General features: G+C 50.3%; 1 long non-coding RNA gene across 2 annotated transcripts in view; it reads left to right on the forward strand.

The window, feature by feature from the left end:
• The window catches only part of LOC134911165 (uncharacterized), a 206771-nt gene extending 187998 nt beyond the window's left edge, over window positions 1-18773 (forward strand). For both annotated transcript variants that reach the window (XR_010176373.1, XR_010176372.1), the window contains one exon: window positions 18521-18773. This is a non-coding gene — a long non-coding RNA (uncharacterized LOC134911165). The remainder of the gene's footprint in view (window positions 1-18520) is intronic.
• Window positions 18774-19166: the final 393 nt, after the last annotated feature.

Here is a 19166-nt window from a genome sequence, read left to right on the forward strand (position 1 = left end):
ACTTTATGGCCTCAGTCGACACAAAGGATGCCTACTTACACGTCCCGATATATCCTCCGCATTAAGCTTTCCTCAGGTTTGCGGTACAGGATTCTCATTACCAATTTCAGACGTTGCCGTTTGGGCTTTCCACGGCCCCGAGGATTTTCGCCGGGGTCATGGCGGAAATGATGGTTCTCCTTCGCAAGCAAGGGGTTACCATTATCCCGTACTTGGACGATCTCCTGATAAAGGCGAGGTCCAGGGAACGGTTCCTGAGAAATGTGAATTTGTCTCTGTCTGTTCTGCGACAACACGGTTGGCTGCTAAATTTGCCAAAGTCTCAGTTGATCCGACCACTCGGTTGCCCTTTCTGGGCATGGTTCTGGACACGGGCTTACGGAAGGTGTTTCTTCCGGAAGACAAAGCTCTGGAACGTTTGGCAGGTTTCATGCATGGGCGTTTCAGTGGGATCTGCTGAGCAAGTGGTCCGGGTCTCACCTGCACATGCACCGGAAGATAAGTCCATCTCCCAGGGCCAGGATTTCTCTCCTGTGGTGGCTACAAAGTTCTTACCTCCTAGGAGGGCGCCGATTCGGTATCCTGGATTGGGTCCTGTTGACAACAGATGCAAGTCTCCGAGGCCGGGGCGCTGTCACCCAGGGAAGAAATTTCCAGGGGAAATGGTCGCTCCAGGAATCTTGTCTCCACATAAATGTTCTCGAGTTAAGAGCCATTTACAACGGCCTGCTACAAGCAAGAAGCCTTCTTCAGGGTCGGCCTGTCCTGATACAATCGGACAACATAACAGCGGTGGTGCATATAAACCGTCAAGGCGGTACAAGGAGCAGGGCGGCTATGGCGGAGGCCACAAGAATCCTTCGCTGGTTGGAACAGCACGTGAGCGCCCTGTCAGCAGTCTTCCTTCCGGAAGTGGACAACTGGGAAGCAGACTTCCTCAGCAGACACGATCTCCATCCGGGAGAGTGGGCTCTTCACCAAGAGGTATTTGCAGAAGTGACGAAGCGTTGGGGAACTCCACTGATCGACATGATGGCGTCTCGCCTCAACAAGAAGCTTCCGAGGTATTGTTCCAGGTCAAGGGACCCCCAAGCCAGTGCAGTGGACGTCCTGGTAACTCCGTGGGTGTTTCAGTCGGTGTATGAGTTCCCTCCGCTTCCTCTCATTCCAAAGGTACTGGGAATCATTCGACGAGCAAGAGTGCAAGCGATTCTTGTCGTTCCAGATTGGCCAAGAAGGGCCTGGTATCCAGATCTTCAGGAATTACTTGTGGAAGATCCTTTGCCACTCCCTCTAAGAGAGGACCTGTTATTACAGGGACCATGCGTGTTTCCAGACTTACCGTGGCTGCGTTTGATGTCATGGAAGTTGAGCGCCAGATCTTAGCTCGGAAAGGTATTCCCGGGGAGGTCATTCCCACTCTCCTTAAGGCGATGAAGGAAGTTACGGCGAAACATTATCACCGTATTTGGAGGAAGTATGTTTCGTGGTTTGAGACTAAAGCTGCTCCTGTGGAAGAATTTCACTTGGGTCGGTTTCTCCATTTTTTGCAGGCAGGCGTCGATGCCGGCCTGAAATTGGGTTCCATCAAGGTGCATATTTTGGCTTTATCTATCTTCTTTTTAGAAGAAATTGGCTGTTCTCCCCGTCTCATCTCCTCAATCCAAACTTTTTTTAAGTCGTATTGAGATTGTCGGAAACTGGGCCAAAACCTGTTGGATTTGGCCCCATTTCCGACAGAAGCATGCGTATCGGTGCCTATTCCGCCAATCCATGTGTTTTAGGGGTCTTTTGAATAGGTCGGAACCCCTTCCGACCTAAAATAGTCGGAAACTGACGTCTTTCCGACAAGACGGCAGTTTCGACTTCAATTGAATATACCCCCTATGGCATAAAAATACTCTCCTGGATCCTGCGGGAGACACCAGATTTTTGGGGTTGACCTCCGCAGCCCCGGAAGAGTGGCCAGCCCTCCCACATCCCGTCCACTTCCTAATGAAGTGGGCAGAATGGGGCAGAGCCAGATTTAGATCTCATGGGGCCCTAGGCAAGATATCGGTTTGGGGTCCCCCTCCTTCAACAATCCATCGCACTGTATTTTCATTCCTGGTTGCGAGCAGCATCACAACAATACCTTGGTGCATGTGTAGTGCGATCGCAGCACTTGCACAGACTACCAATAATCGCTCAGTTGCATGAACATTGGCATTGCGTACAAATCTGAATCAGGCCCTAGGTCTTTTAGAAGTAGATATGAAACCTGTTTCACAGTTAAGGTAAACCAACTGCCCACATACAATGGACTAGTGACAAAGATGTCACTAGACGTTATAAGCTGACAGGCTGCATTCTCCGGATTATTGGTTCAGGACCTTATATTTCTTGGACTGAACAGGATCTAGGTGTATAGATGAGTGTTTAAATGAGACTGCAATAACACATTACACAGCAGCTGAAAACTGTATGATGCCTGGACATGAAGCTACACAAAGATATTTAGGCCCAGATTTATCAAGCCTTGGAGAGTGATAAATTACAGGATGATAAAGTACCAACCAATCAGCTCCTAACTGCCATGTTACAGGCTGTTTGAAAATGACAGTTAGCCGCTGATTGGTTGGTCCTTTATCACCGTGCAATTTAGCACTCTCCAAGGCTTGATAAATCTGGGCCATAGATCTGTAAATCCAGGATGCATAGCATCCCTACTCTAATCCTGAACCTAGCTCATAACTACAGTAACCCCAAACCTCACCCTAACTACAGTATAACCCCAAACTTAATCCACTAGACCCTACACAACCCTAATACCCTGAGTGGGATGTACTAATGTACATCGCCGCCCAGCGCCACAATGCTGACCGCATATGTACTTATGTGATACCCTGAAACTGCAGCCCAAATCAACTGTGGCACTACAGGTGCCAGCATGACTTTAATAAAAGTAAAATGTTTGCTGGAGTTGCATAAGCACTGTGCCAGCAGCCTACAGCTTGCAGCACAGAAGGAGTTAACAGCACAGCTCATAGCAATACAGATCAGTCTGCAAAATGCAAAGGGCATGACTCACCCTTTTGCAAACAGAGCGGGAAACACAGAGCGGGAAAACCCAGATTTAGAATGTGTCCCTGGGAATGCAAGGTTATAAAAAGGTTGTCCTGCAGCAGCCTAGAGGACAGTCAGTGAGGAGAGTGAGCAGAAGTGTGGTGGATTGACCAGAAAGATGTAGCCCCAGTGAGGGCTCCCCTCCCCACATGTTTTGGTGGGGAGTGATGCCAGCCACAGCAAAGCGCTTGATGACAGAGGGAGACATCGCAGTGTGAGAGCAGCAGTATGCAGAATCCAGTGAAAGGGTGATGCCAGGAGAAAAGTGTGCTAATGGTGTGAGTCTCAAGAGGTATCTGGGTGAAGTGGTCGGAAGCCACGCGGCGTGAGTAAGCTCCCCCATGGAACAGTATCTCGAGAGGTATCTGGGTGAAGTGGGCGGAAAGCCACGCGGCGTGAGTAAGCGCCCCCCAAGGAAAACAATCCTCGCTAAGTAAGAGAGACAGACGGTCACCTGATGTGTAGCACTACTGGTCACAGAATGCCCTGGTATGTACTGATGTTCGCCATATATATGCCGCTGCGACTAAGCGATGCGCTGGAGGAGGTGCCCTGATATGGGATCCACTGTAACTTATGCTTTGTGCTGGAGGAGTGTTCACAAGTTATCCCTGCAATCTCCCTGTTTGATGTTTAAATAAACTTTATGCTGTTTATCTGAGATGGCCTGGAGCCCAATTCTTTATGCGCTGCACCGACACCTGTAGTCCACACCCACAATGTACTTGTAGTTAAAGACCTGATTCTTCAGGGGACCCTCTGGCAACTGTGCCTGAACCCATGACAAGCCGGGGTAAAGTAACTGTGATGTACTATACACAGTGACTGCAGATTTTGCATACCAGATACCCGTGGGGTACATAGGCGTGCGCACGGGGGGTGCCTGGTGCGCACAGGCACCCCCTAATGTCCGGCACCCCCCCCCCGCACCTGTGATCCGTTGTGCCGCCGATGTGAAGATATGGCGCCGCCAGCGGCTCTGCAGTCGCACATCTGAACAGAGCCGCCTGTGGTGGCGCCGATGCGGGTGCACTGCGGGCTGCGGCGCCGGCACTGTTGGTGGGGCACTGTAGTTAGCGTATGTATGATAGCCCCTATCGGGAGGAGGGCTGCTGCGCATGCCCGGCTGCAGCAGCTCCTCCACCCATGGTCCTTTGCGGAGTCAGTGAGACTCCGGACATTGCGCCACCACTGTGGCCGGACCTTTGCTACCCTCCAGCACAAAATGCAGGGGCAGACCAGCGCACGATGACGTTTATTTTTGATAATAGTAAGGCAACTTACATGTATTCAAAAGTGTCTGTGTATATATATAAACATGTGTGTATATATATATATATATATATATATATACACACACACACGTGTGTGTGTGTGTGTGTGTGTGTGTGTGTGTGTGTGTGTGTGTATATATATATATGTGTGTGTGTGTGTGTATATATATATATACATATATATATATATATACACTCAGTATGTATATATGTTTAAGTATATATATATATAAATATATATATTTATATATATATATATATGTTTATATATAGATGCTAAGTGGATGGTGGCACTTGCAGGACTTTAAAGCATGCTACGTTCCTCTGCTGAGTTGTCAATGTTTCAATTTATTCAATACATTTTCGTCAGGACAATAATTTTCATTATTTCCTGACGAAAATTTATTGAATAAGTTGAAACGTTGACAACTCAGCAGAGGAACGTAGCATGCTTTAAAGTCCTGCAAGTGCCACCATCCACTTAGGGTAGATGCTAGAATCAAGTGGGCTAAGGGACCTTTTCCGTAAGGGGGAGGAGTTACGACGCAAGGGGGAGGAGCTAGGCCAGCGGGATAGTTCCTCTACTATCCACGCCACCAACTATTACCTTTAGTAATTAGGTGGTGAGCGAAGCGGAGCGGAGCGAGCCACCGTGCCCGAAGCGTGGCGAGCGAAGCGAGCCCGCGAGGGTACTTTTCGGGTACCCTGTTCGCCCGTAGCTCCTCCCCCTGGTGACGTAGCTCCTCCCCTCAATACGTCACAAGGTCCCTTCAGCCCCTCCGATATAGAACCAACCATCCACTTAGCATCTATTGTTTCTACCTGAGGGCAGCAAGGCCAGTTGTGAATAGGGGGGCCAATCCAGAGATTGGGATCCAGTGTTCGCAAAAACGCGATATGGCGCGTATTTTACGCGATTTTGCTGCCCGGTGACTCACTTTTTCAAAGTGGGTTGGTCCCCGGAGACGCACTCTGCCTGTATTGGCTACAGGTTTAATAATTGATGTCTCCCTTGCCCAGCTGCAGAGGGGACTATAAAAGTGGAGGAGAAGCAGCCAGGCAAGGCAGATATCATTCATTAAACTTGTAGCCAATCCCACTGGAGCTCATACCCGGGTACCCCCACCCATTCTGAAAAAGTACATACAGTATGCCGTCAGCAGGGAGCCGCGCTCAGGAGTGTGTTCCGCCTACCCACTAGTCCCTCCCGCGGCGAGCAGCACCTGCAGCCAATGCCAGAGCTGCTGGAATCCCGATACCTCGTGGCGTAACTACCGTGGGCCACATCCCCCACACCAGACACACTGCAAACAGCCCTTCTCCGGTAGGTAGCGGTGCTGAAGGAAGAAATGGATTCCGCTCTGCGGCTGCAGCTGGAGGTCTGATGGAGTGCCTGCTGAAGCTCGAAGAGACTGCGCAGAGGGACCCACCACTGGGCGAAATCTGCTGTGCCCAGGTTGTGGGGTATCCTTTGTGAGCGGTCACACGTACGGCTGGCTCTGCATGAATGGTGAGCCAAGCAGGCGCTGCCGGGTGTCCCAGGGGGACATGGGCAGCTCTTCCCGCCAGACATACGTACTGCTCCTACAGCTGGTGGATTGGTGTGTGCCCGGGAGCCAGGGCTAGCAGTACCAGGACAACGCTGAACTGCTGGGTGCTGGACACAGGTGACTTACAGCCCGGGGACCGTACCCTGCCTGTTACTGCCCACGCAGACATTGTGTGACACCCTGCACTATACCCCCTACCCCTGTGTATGTGTGACACAGTGTACCCATTACCCCATGTGTGTGTGTGTTTGTACTCCTCTACCCATATGTGTGACACCCTGTACCCCCTACCCCTGTGTGACACTGTACCCCCTATCCTTGTGTGTGTTTGTGCCACCTTGTACGCACACTCTACCCCTGGGTTTTTGTCACCCTCTACCTCCCCTCTCTGTAGAAAGGTGTCCCTTTTCAAAATTTTGTTATGGGGCCCCCAAAGTTCTAGTTATGCCCCTGCCGATACCCCGTGGCCTCAGCGCCGCCCCACAGTTCTCCACAGACCGTGTTGCTGTGCTATCGGCAGAGGGGAGCTGGGAGGAGAGAGCCACCTGAGAGCACTGCCCCCTGGATCGGTGATCCAGACAAGCTGATGCCTCACCTCGCGGGGACCTCCAACAGAGGCCAGGACCGCCAGAGACGGCCATCCACAAGGTGATGGGCCGCTACAGGCAGGACGTAATTGCAATAAGAACGGAGAAGGGGACGCAGAGAAAATACAGAGAAGGCAATGTGTCGCCGTAGTGATTGCAGTGTGCGACAGTAGTGAGAGCGCAGTGATTGCAGTGTGTGGCAGTAGTGAGGGTGCAGTGATTATAGTGTGGCAGTAGTGAGGGCGCAGTGATTGCAGTGTGTGGCAGTAGTGAGGGCGCAGTGATTGCAGTGTGTGGCAGTAGTGAGGGCGCAGTGATGGCAGTGTGTGGCAGCAGTGAGGGCGCAGTGATTGCAGTGTGTGGCAGTAGTGAGGGCGCAGACTAGTGATTGCAGTGTGTGGCAGTAGTGAGGGTGCAGTGATTATAGTGTGTGGCAGTAGTGAGGGCGCAGTGATTGCAGTGTGTGGCAGTAGTGAGGGCGCAGTGATTGCAGTGTGTGGCAGTAGTGAGGGCGCAGTGATGGCAGCAGTGAGAGCGCAGTGATTGCCGTGTGTGGCAGTAGTGAGGGCGCAGTGATTGCAGTGTGTGGCAGTAGTGAGGGCACAGTGATTGCAGTGTGTGGCAGTAGTAGGGGTGCAGTGATTATAGTGTGTGTCTTTAGTAAGGGTGCAGTGATTGCAGTGTGTGGCTGTAGTGACAGAGCGGTGAGCTAGGATCACAGGTTTTTTTTTAAGTGTTATTACACTTACAGCATTGAAGACTACTTGCCCCTGCTGCTATCTATCCTTTCCTCCTCCTTACCCCCAGTATTGACTTCCCCTAACCCCCGTCTTGCCCCCCAGTACTACCCCAGCTGCTATCTACCTTTAGCCCCTCACTACCCCCAGCACTGCCTGCCCCTATCCCCTTCCTTGCCCCTCAGCACTATCCCAACTGCTGTCTGCACTTACCCCTCTCTACCCCCAGCACTTCCTGCCCTTACCCCCTCTACCCCTAGCTCTACCCTAACTTCTCCCTGCCTCTACCTCCAGCTCTAACCAGCTTCTCCCTGCCTCTACCCCCATAATATGTGATAGGACCCAGAAACAGTGGAGTAGGACCCCAATTTTTTTAACGTAATGGGTCCCTGGGACCCACAATTTTTTTCGCTCAGCGCGATCACTGGGATCTGCGGGATCCCAACCCCAAAACACCAGGGTTTGAATCCTGGGATTGGCGGTTCCAATCACGGGATTGTACTGTGTATGTGCAGTTCCCTGCTCCACTTCCCCCGGCAGCTTCTCTCCCAAGTGTGTGTAACCCTTTTTTTTATATATATATGTGTATACTAGCCCATTAGGCGGTGCTAGACACGCCCAGTAGGAGGTGCTAGGCACGCCCAGTAGGCGGTGCTAGGCACGGCACTCCAGTCATGCACCCCCTAATAAAATGTGCTGCGCACGCCTATGGTGGGGTATCACACTTACATATGCGATCAGCATTGCGGAGGACAGCTCTTCCGATAAGAGCTGTCTTCCACGATGCGCAACGGCAGCCTGACTTCCGGGATTCTCCCCCGGGAGTCAGTCTGGCATGTGCGGGGTGACGGGGGTGGATGCAAAGCATGCTGGGAGGGATCCAATTGAGCGGATGCAAGGCATGCTGGGAGGGATCCAATTGACCTAGCGGCTGGGGGACAGTACATTAGGAAAATGCGTTAAAGATGGGGTTTACCACATTTTCCGTTTAGTACATCCTGCCCCCTATTTCTAACCCAATCCCCTTAACAAACCCTAATACCCTAACCCAAACCACTACACCAATCCTAACACCCTAATCCAAATCTCTAAATTAACCCTAATATCCTTACCAAAAAATGTTCCTCTTAGTACTAGTGATGAGCGGGTTCGGTTTCTCGGAAACCGAACCCCCCCGAACTTCACGCTTTTTACACGGGTCCGAGGCAGACTCGGATCTTCCCGCCTTGCTCGGTTAACCCGAGGGCGCCCGAACGTCACCATCCCGCTGTCGGATTCTCGCGAGGCTCGGATGCTATCGCGAGACTCGGATTCTATATAAGGAGCCGCGCGTCGCCGCCATTTTCACACGTGCATTGAGATTGATAGGGAGAGGACGTGGCTGGCGTCCTCTCCGTTTAGAATAGAAATAGATAGTGAGAGTGAGACACTTGATTTACTGGAGCTTAGGAGTACTCAGAGAGTGCAGAGTTTACTAGTGACTGACCAGTGACCACCAGTGCAGTTTTATTATTATTTAATATAATCCGTTCTCTGCCTGAAAAAAAACGATACACAGTGACACAGTATACCATATCTGCTCAGCCTCAGTGTGCTGCATCATCTATGTATATCTGACTGTGCTGAGTGCTCACTGCTCACACAGCTTAATTGTGGGGGAGACTGGGGAGCAGTTATAGCAGGAGTACATATATTTAACAGTGCACACTTTTGCTGCCAGAGTGCCACTGCCAGTGTGACTGACCAGTGACCAGTGACCACCAGTATATTGTGATTGTCTGCCTGAAAAAGTTAAACACTCGTCGTGTGGTGTTTTTATTCTATAAACGCATTCTGCTGACAGTGTCCAGCAGGTCCGTCATTATATAAAATATACCTGTCCTGCAGTAGTGATATATATATATTTTTTATATCATTATCATCCAGTCTATACTAGCAGCAGACGCAGTACGGTAGTGCACGGCTGTAGCTACCTCTGTGTCGGCAGTCGCTCGTCCATCCATAATAGTATACCACCTACCTGTTGTGTTTTTTTTTTCTATCTTCTTGATACTAGTAGCTTACTTTAGGAGTCTGCAGTGCTGACAGTGTCCAGCAGGTCCGTCATTATATAATATATACCTGTCCGGCTGCAGTAGTGATATATATATATTTTTTATAACATTATCATCCAGTCTATATTAGCAGCAGACGCAGTACGGTAGTCCACGGCTGTAGCTACCTCTGTGTCGGCAGTCGCTCGTCCATCCATAATAGTATACCACCTACCTGTGGTGTTTTTTTTTTTTCTATCTTCTTGATACTAGTAGCTTACTTTAGGAGTCTGCAGTGCTGACAGTGTCCAGCAGGTCCGTCATTATATAATATATACCTGTCCGGCTGCAGTAGTGATATATATATATTTTTTATATCATTATCATCCAGTCTATATTAGCAGCAGACGCAGTACGGTAGTCCACGGCTGTAGCTACCTCTGTGTTGGCAGTCGCTCGTCCATCCATAATTGTATACCACCTACCTGTGGTGTTTTTTTCTTTTCTATCTTCTTGATACTAGTAGCTTACTTTAGGAGTCTGCAGTGCTGACAGTGTCCAGCAGGTCCGTCATTATATAATATATACCTGTCCGGCTGCAGTAGTGATATATATATATTTTTTATATCATTATCATCCAGTCTATATTAGCAGCAGACGCAGTACGGTAGTCCACGGCTGTAGCTACCTCTGTGTCGGCAGTCGCTCGTCCATCCATAAGTATACTAGTATCCATCCATCTCCATTGTTTACCTAAGGTGCCTTTTAGTTGTGCCTATTAAAATATGGAGAACAAAAATGTTGAGGTTCCAAAAATAGGGAAAGATCAAGATCGACTTCCACCTCGTGCTGAAGCTGCTGCCACTAGTCATGGCCGAGACGATGAAATGCCAGCAACGTCATCTGCCAAGGCCGATGCCCAATGTCATAGTACAGAGCATGTAAAATCCAAAACACCAAATATCAGTAAAAAAAGGACTCAAAAATCTAAAATAAAATTGTCGGAGAAGCGTAAACTTGCCAATATGCCATTTACCACACGGAGTGGCAAGGAACGGCTGAGGCCCTGGCCTATGTTCATGGCTAGTGGTTCAGCTTCACATGAGGATGGAAGCACTCAGCCTCTCGCTAGAAAAATGAAAAGACTCAAGCTGGCAAAAGCACAGCAAAGAACTGTGCGTTCTTCGAAATCACAAATCCACAAGGAGAGTCCAATTGTGTCGTTTGCGATGCCTGACCTTCCCAACACTGGACGTGAAGAGCATGCGCCTTCCACCATTTGCACGCCCCCTGCAAGTGCTGGAAGGAGCACCCGCAGTCCAGTTCCTGATAGTCAGATTGAAGATGTCAGTGTTGAAGTACACCAGGATGAGAAGGATATGGGTGTTGCTGGCGCTGGGGAGGAAATTGACCAGGAGGATTCTGATGGTGAGGTGGTTTGCTTAAGTCAGGCACCCGGGGAGACACCTGTTGTCCGTGGGAGGAATAGGGCCATTGACATGCCTGGTGAAAATACCAAAAAAATCAGCTCTTCGGTGTGGAAGTATTTCAACAGAAATGCGGACAACATTTGTCAAGCCGTGTGTTGCCTTTGTCAAGCTGTAATAAGTAGGGGTAAGGACGTTAACCACCTCGGAACATCCTCCCTTATACGTCACCTGCAGCGCATTCATCATAAGTCAGTGACAAGTTCAAAAACTTTGGGCGACAGCGGAAGCAGTCCACTGACCAGTAAATCCCTTCCTCTTGTAACCAAGCTCACGCAAACCACCCCACCAACTCCCTCAGTGTCAATTTCCTCCTTCCCCAGGAATGCCAATAGTCCTGCAGGCCATGTCACTGGCAATTCTGACGAGTCCTCTCCTGCCTGGGATTCCTCCGATGCATCCTTGCGTGTAACGCCTACTGCTGCTGGCGCTGCTGTTGTTGCTGCTGGGAGTTGATGGTCATCCCAGAGGGGAAGTCGTACTCGTAAGACCACTTGTACTACTTCCACCAAGCAATTGACTGTCCAACAGTCCTTTGCGAGGAAGATGAAATATCACAGCAGTCATCCTGCTGCAAAGCGGATAACTGAGGCCTTTGCATCCTGGGCGGTGAGAAACGTGGTTCCGGTATCCATCATTACTGCAGAGCCAACTAGAGACTTGTTGGAGATACTGTGTCCCCGGTACCAAATACCATCTAGGTTCCATTTCTCTAGGCAGGCGATACCGAAAATGTACACAGACCTCAGAAAAAGACTCACCAGTGTCCTAAAAAATGCAGTTTTACCCAATGTCCACTTAACCACGGACATGTGGACAAGTGGAGCAGGGCAGGCTCAGGACTATATGACTGTGACAGCCCACTGGGTAGATGTATGGACTCCCGCCGCAAGAACAGCAGCGGCGGCACCAGTAGCAGCATCTCGCAAACGCCAACTCTTTCCTAGGCAGGCTACGCTTTGTATCACCGCTTTCCAGAATACGCACACAGCTAAAAACCTCTTACGGCAACTGAGGAAGATCATCGCAGAATGGCTTACCCCAATTGGACTCTCCTGTGGATTTGTGGCATCGGACAACGCCAGCAATATTGTGTGTGCATTAAATCTGGGCAAATTCCAGCACGTCCCATGTTTTGCACATACCTTGAATTTGGTGGTGCAGAATTATTTAAAAAACGAGAGGGGCGTGCAAGAGATGCTGTCGGTGGCCAGAAGAATTGCGGGACACTTTCGGCGTACAGGCACCACGTACAGAAGACTGGAGCACCACCAAAAACGCCTGAACCTGCCCTGCCATCATCTGAAGCAAGAAGTGGTAACGAGGTGGAATTCAACCCTCTATATGCTTCAGAGGTTGGAGGAGCAGCAAAAGGCCATTCAAGCCTATACAACTGAGCACGATATAGGAGGTGGAATGCACCTGTCTCAAGCGCAGTGGAGAATGATTTCAACGTTGTGCAAGGTTCTGCAACCTTTTGAACTTGCCACACGTGAAGTCAGTTCAGACACTGCCAGCCTGAGTCAGGTCATTCCCCTCATCAGGCTTTTGCAGAAGAAGCTGGAGACATTGAAGGAGGAGCTAACAGAGCGATTCCGCTAGGCATGTGGGACTTGTGGATGGAGCCCTTAATTCGCTTAACAAGGATTCACGGGTGGTCAATCTGTTGAAATCAGAGCACTACATTTTGGCCACCGTGCTCGATCCTAGATTTAAAACCTACCTTGGATCTCTCTTTCCGGCAGACACAAGTCTGCTGGGGTTCAAAGAACTGCTGGTGACAAAATTGTCAAGTCAAGCGGAACGCGACCTGTCAACATCTCCTCCTTCACATTCTCCCGCAACTGGGGGTGCGAGGAAAAGGCTCAGAATTCCGAGCCCACCCGCTGGCGGTGATGCAGGGCAGTCTGGAGCGACTGCTGATGCTGACATCTGGTCCGGACTGAAGGACCTGACAACGATTACGGACATGTCGTCTACTGTCACTGCATATGATTCTCTCCCCATTGAAAGAATGGTGGAGGATTATATGAGTGACCGCATCCAAGTAGGCACGTCAGACAGTCCGTACTTATACTGGCAGGAAAAAGAGGCAATTTGGAGGCCCTTGCACAAACTGGCTTTATTCTACCTAAGTTGCCCTCCCACAAGTGTGTACTCCGAAAGAGTGTTTAGTGCCGCCGCTCACCTTGTCAGCAATCGGCGTACGAGGTTACATCCAGAAAATGTGGAGAAGATGATGTTCATTAAAATGAATTATAATCAATTCCTCCGTGGAGACATTGACCAGCAGCAATTGCCTCCACAAAGTACACAGGGAGCTGAGATGGTGGATTCCAGTGGGGACGAATTGATAATCTGTGAGGAGGGGGATGTACACGGTGATATATCGGAGGATGATGATGAGGTGGACATCTTGCCTCTGTAGAGCCAGTTTGTGCAAGGAGAGATTAATTGCTTCTTTTTTGGTGGGGGTCCAAACCAACCCGTCATTTCAGTCACAGTCGTGTGGCAGACCCTGTCACTGAAATGATGGGTTGGTTAAAGTGTGCATGTCCTGTTTATACAACATAAGGGTGGGTGGGAGGGCCCAAGGACAATTCCATCTTGCACCTCTTTTTTCTTTCATTTTTCTTTGCGTCATGTGCTGTTTGGGGAGTAGTTTTTGGAAGGGCCATCCTGCGTGACACTGCAGTGCCACTCCTAGATGCCTGGGCCAGGTGTTTGTGTCGGCCACTTGGGTCGCTTATCTTAGTCACACAGCTACCTCATTGCGCCTCTTTTTTTCTTTGCGTCATGTGCTGTTTGGGGGGTGTTTTTTGGAAGGGCCATCCTGCGTGACACTGCAGTGCCACTCCTAGATGGGCCAGGTGTTTGTGTCGGCCACTTGGGTCGCTTATCTTAGTCACACAGCTACCTCATTGCGCCTCTTTTTTTCTTTGCGTCATGTGCTGTTTGGGGGGTGTTTTTTGGAAGGGCCATCCTGCGTGACACTGCAGTGCCACTCCTAGATGGGCCAGGTGTTTGTGTCGGCCACTTGGGTCGCTGAGCTTAGTCATCCAGCGACCTCGGTGCAAATTTTAGGACTAAAAATAATATTGTGAGGTGTGAGGTGTTCAGAATAGACTGAAAATGAGTGGAAATTATGCTTATTGAGGTTAATAATACTTTGGGATCAAAATTACCCCCAAATTCTATGATTTAAGCTGTTTTTTAGGGTTTTTTGAAAAAACACCCGAATCCAAAACACACCCGAATCCGACAAAAAAAATTCGGTGAGGTTTTGCCAAAACGCGTCTGAACCCAAAACACGGCCGCGGAACCGAACCCAAAACCAAAACACAAAACCCGAAAAATTTCCGATGCTCATCACTACTTAGTACTACAAAGGTGGATGGCCCTCTGTCTGTTGCTCCTTACATACAACACACAATTCTGACCTGAAAGAGTGCTAGGGATTAGAAGGTCGCTGTGAGGTGGCATCTGCAGTGGTGGCTGTGGTGTGGACACAAAGAGCTGGTGGTGTGATGGGTTAGGATGCATGTACTGTGTAATGTGCGTGTCTGTGCCCTGCTTAGTGCCTATGACATATAATGATGGTGATGAGTTATCACCACAAACTGTGGTGGCCTTATCTCTCCCGAGCTGTGTGGCACAGGGCTTTCATTTGCATTTTCACACTGCAAGCACTGGGTGCCTGTCTAATATAACAGTGACATTACTGGGGTGCCAAGGTAATTTCACAAGCTAGACATTTACTACCCAACAACCCTGTAAATTGATAGATGCCGTATAAGCATACCACTTTTTTTTTTTCAAGTACACTATAGGATTTATTGCGTATTGTAGGTGGGAAGAGGACAGGACTGCCTTACATTACAAGTACAGTATATTACAAGTAATTAACATGCACGGTGCAGACAACGGGACTCTGAAGGTATGGGCGAATCTGCGTGATGTCATGGCAGCACGCCTTAGTCGTGCAGTGCTACTCTGGGAACGTTTTGGACAGGCTAGATTTCTTCATGGGGCCTGTCCAAGGGTCATTTACCGGTGAGGGGCAGGGCTTAATGATGTGACTAGTCTGGCCCCACCCCTGTCACCGCCCACCTGCATCTCTGGGCAAATTTGGGCAATTTGGACATAAATACAGACATTTTCCAGCACAATTTCAAAAGTGTCTCTGTATTCAAACGTAAACTTTGTAAACTGAACATATTCTATTGTAACAAGTCTCTCCCCCCAGTGCCAATAGCACTCGAGCTTCCAAAGACAAATGTTCTTTCAAAATATTTGTGTAATAAGCATGTATATTGCAAATTGGTAGACTTTGGTAATGTTTCAGTAAAAAGTTTTTGGGTAATTCAGTGTTGGGAGCAAAGTCAGCAACTGGGTTGAATATATCCACATGGACATATCATTTTGTGCTTCTGGTGGAGAACATTTACAATTCCAGGCGATGGCCCTCATTCAGTTTATGGCCACCTGGGCATGCATTGTGCGTGCGCTGGCATCACAGAGCGATCGCATCCCGTCATGATGCGATCACACGGTGATTGACAGCAGCGACTGCTAGGGGGGGGGGGGGGGGGCAATGCGACATTAGGGGTGAGTGACCCGGACAATGCAGGTGTGTCTGGACCGTATAAGGGACGGCCGCATGACATCACACACGGCCCCATGCAGGGGCAGACATGATGCCGGTGCACCTGCATACGAAGCAATGCTGCATATCCAGGGGGGCTACCAGTAAGTCCGATGATGCCCGATGCCTGCATTACGCTCGCATTTTTAAATGCGATTGTAACGCAGGGGCGGCCCTTCTCATGGTGAGCGGCCTTGCCCTTTGCTGGGCAACCCCCAGCATGAGAATTTTTCAGTAGCAGATTTTACAATTTAGCAGAATCTGTTAGTGAAGCTGAATGAGGGCCAATATCTGATCCATTTTTAGTGATGTGCACCGGAAATTTTTCGGGTTTTGTGTTTTGGTTTTGGATTCGGTTCCGCGGCCGTGTTTTGGATCCGGACGCGTTTTGGCAAAACCTCCCTGAAAATTTTTTGTCCGATTCGGGTGTGTTTTGGATTCGGGTGTTTTTTTTTACAAAAAAACCTCAAAAACAGCTTAAATCATAGAATTTGGGGGTCATTTTGATCCCATAGTATTATTAACCTCAATAACCATAATTTCCACTCATTTCCAGTCTATTCTGAACACCTCACACCTCACAATATAATTTTTAGTCCTAAAATTTGCACCAAGGTCGCTGGATGGCAAAGCTAAGCGACCCAAGTGGCCGACACAAACACCTGGCCCATCTAGGAGTGGCACTGCAGTGTCAGACAGGATGGCCGATTTAATAAATAGGCCCCAAACAGCAGGGACGTCCAGTCAGAGGAGGCAGTGCCTCCCCTGTCAACAATGAATAAAATAATACAAAGAAGATACTTATGACACATATTCTTTGTCATAAGTATATACTTTAGCCTTAGTATTATTTTATTCATTTTTAACCCACTAAAAACTATTTTAAATGTGTTTTAGAGGCACCGCTTTCGGTGCCTCCCGCTATCAATGATGAAGGGCCGGAAGATGGGGGCGGGGCCAAGCATCGGGCAGTAATAGCCCATTAACAAAAAACCTATAAGCGGCACCTCCAGAAGTGCTGCTTCGCGTGCTGACAGCAGTGGTGTAACAAGGGTGGGTTGGTGGGGCGAGTAGGGTGCGTGCAGGTCCAGAAGAGGGGGAGCCGCCGGCAAAGCGTTAGTAGCGCTGCTATCTCTGCTGGCAGAGAAGCAGCTGCTATGGATCCAGAGCAGGCTGCTTCCAGGGACAGCATCTCCTGCACATTAAATGTCCCCCAAAAGAAATAGCGCTGCTGCGGAGGCATACAAGAACAGGTCTGGTGAGCTGTAAAGCTGCGCACGTCGCCAAGGCCACAGGACCCGCGGCGCCCGCCCTCCTCTAGAAGCTGATGACCCCAGGCGCCCTCCCTCCTCCAGCACATCACCAAGGCCACAGGAGCCACGGCGCCCACCGTCCTCTAGCCGCCGGTGACCCCCGGCACCCTCCCTCCTCTAGCATCCGATGCTCCTGTGGCGTTGGTGATGTGCTGGAGGAGGGAGGGCACCGGGGGTCATCGGCTGCTAGAGGAGGGGGGGGGGGGGCGCCGCGGCTCCTGTGGCCTTGGTGATGTGCTGGAGGAGGGAGTGCGCCAGGGGTCATCAGTTGCTAGAGGAGGGGGGGCGCCGCTGCTCCTGTGGCCTTGGTGATGTGCTGGAGGAGGGAGTGCGCCAGGGGTCATCAGTTGCTAGAGGAGGGGGGGCGCCGCTGCTCCTGTGGCCTTGGTGATGTGCTGGAGGAGGGAGGGTGCCGGGGGTCATCAGCTGCTAAAGGAGGGGGGGGGGGGGGGCGCCGCGGCTCCTGTGGCCTTGGTGATGTGCTGGAGGAGGGAGGGTGCCGGGGGTCATCAGCTGCTAGAGGAGGGGGGGCGCCGCGGCTCCGGTGGCCTTGGCGAGGTGCGCAGCTTTCCGGCTTACCAGACCTGTCCTTTTATATCCCCATGGCAGGCAGGGCTGTTTCTTTCGGGGGATGTTTAGGGGAAGCAGGGCTCTGCCTCCTGTGGCATAGTACAGTTCCCTGAGTGGAGGCCTGTACCTGGTTCCGCGGGCGCCCTTCTACCCCTTCAGCTTACCTGAGGTGGATTGGAGCTCAAGTGGTGAGTGCCCAAGGAGCCCTGCACCCCCCCTACCCGTGTGTGTGTGTGTGTGTGTGTGTGTGTGTGTGTGATACCCTGTACCCCCCCTACACGTGTGTGTGTGTGTGTGTGTGTGTGTGTGTGTGTGTGTGTGTGTGTGTGTGTGTGTGTGTGACCCCCCCTACACGTGTGTGTGTGTGTGTGTGTGTGTGTGTGTGTGTGTGTGTGATACCCTGTACCCCCCCTACCCATGTGTGTGTGATACCCTGTACCCCTCCCATCCACGTGTGTGTGATGCCCTGTACCCCCCCACCCATGTGTGTGTGACACACTGTACCCCCTTATCCATGTGTGTGTGACACCATGTACCCCTCTATCCATGTGTTTGTGCCACCCTGTACCCCCCTACCCAATGTGTGTGTGATACCCTGTACCCCCCTATCCATTTGTGTGACACCCTGTACCCCCTATCCATGTGTGTGACACCCTGTACCCCCCACACGTGTGTGTGTGTGTGTGTGTGTGTGTGTGTGTGTGTGTGTGTGTGTGTGTGTGTGACACCCTGTACTCCCCCCTACCTGTGTGTGTAACACCCTGTACTCCCCCCTACCTGTGTGTGTGACACCCTGTACCCCCCCTACCCATGTGTGTGTGTGACACCCTGTACTCCCTTACCCGTGTGTGTGTGTGTGTGTGTGTGTGTGTGTGTGTGTTTGTGACACCCTTTACCCCCATACCAGTGTGTGTGTGACACTCTGTAACACCCCACACACACACACACACACACACACTCCTGTGTTTGTGGTTGTAACACATTGTATCCCCTTACGCGTGTGTGTGTGTGTGTGTGTGTGTGTGTGTGTGTGTGTGTGTGAGACACCCTGTATCTCCCTACCTCTCTGTGTGTATGTGACACCCTGTACCCCTCTACCCTTGTGTATGTGTGCATTACACCTTGTGCCCATTTCCCCAGTGAATGACAACCTGTACACACCTACCCCCTATGTATGACACACTCTACACCCCTTACCCCTGTGTATGTCTCCTTGTAGCTCCCTGCTGTTGACCTGGTGGACGCTGGTTGGAATTCAGAGGACCCTTTAGCTTCAGGGAGCCACACGCAGCTGACCCGACGGTGGATCTGCGCAACAGGATCACACTCCAGTGGCACACTCCCAGTTATTAATATCGGAGAGAGATACTGCTTCCATACACTCAGCCGCTCCGGTTCATGGAAACCCCACAGCTAATATTTTTTTGTATATATTTATATTGAGTATATACTCATTTTTATTGCTTAATCTAAATGTGATTTATTAATACAGTAAATGTGATATATTTTTATTACTCTTTTTTCCCTCCTTCTCCTCCCCTCTCGCTTTCTTCTCTTATTCCTCTCTCCTCCTCCCTCTCTCCTCCTCTCTCTCTCCCTATTTCTTCTTCTCCTACTCCTTCCAATCTCCTTTTTCCCTCTCCTCTTCTCCTCCTACTCCTCCTCCTCCCTTAATCCTCTCTACTTCCCTCTCTTCTTTCCCTCCTCCTCATCCCCCCTCTCCCTCTTCTGCTCCTCTCCTCCTCCTCCTCCTCACTCTCTTGTCCTACTACCCTCCCTCCTTCTTCTTCTTCTCCTCCTCCTCCCTCCTTCGCTTTCTCCTCCTCCTCCGCTCTCCTTCTTCTTCTCTTCCTCCTCCTCCTCCT

This window comes from Pseudophryne corroboree, chromosome 4 (genome assembly GCF_028390025.1).
Source record: "Pseudophryne corroboree isolate aPseCor3 chromosome 4, aPseCor3.hap2, whole genome shotgun sequence".
In the NCBI taxonomy this organism is placed as follows: Eukaryota; Metazoa; Chordata; class Amphibia; order Anura; family Myobatrachidae; genus Pseudophryne; species Pseudophryne corroboree.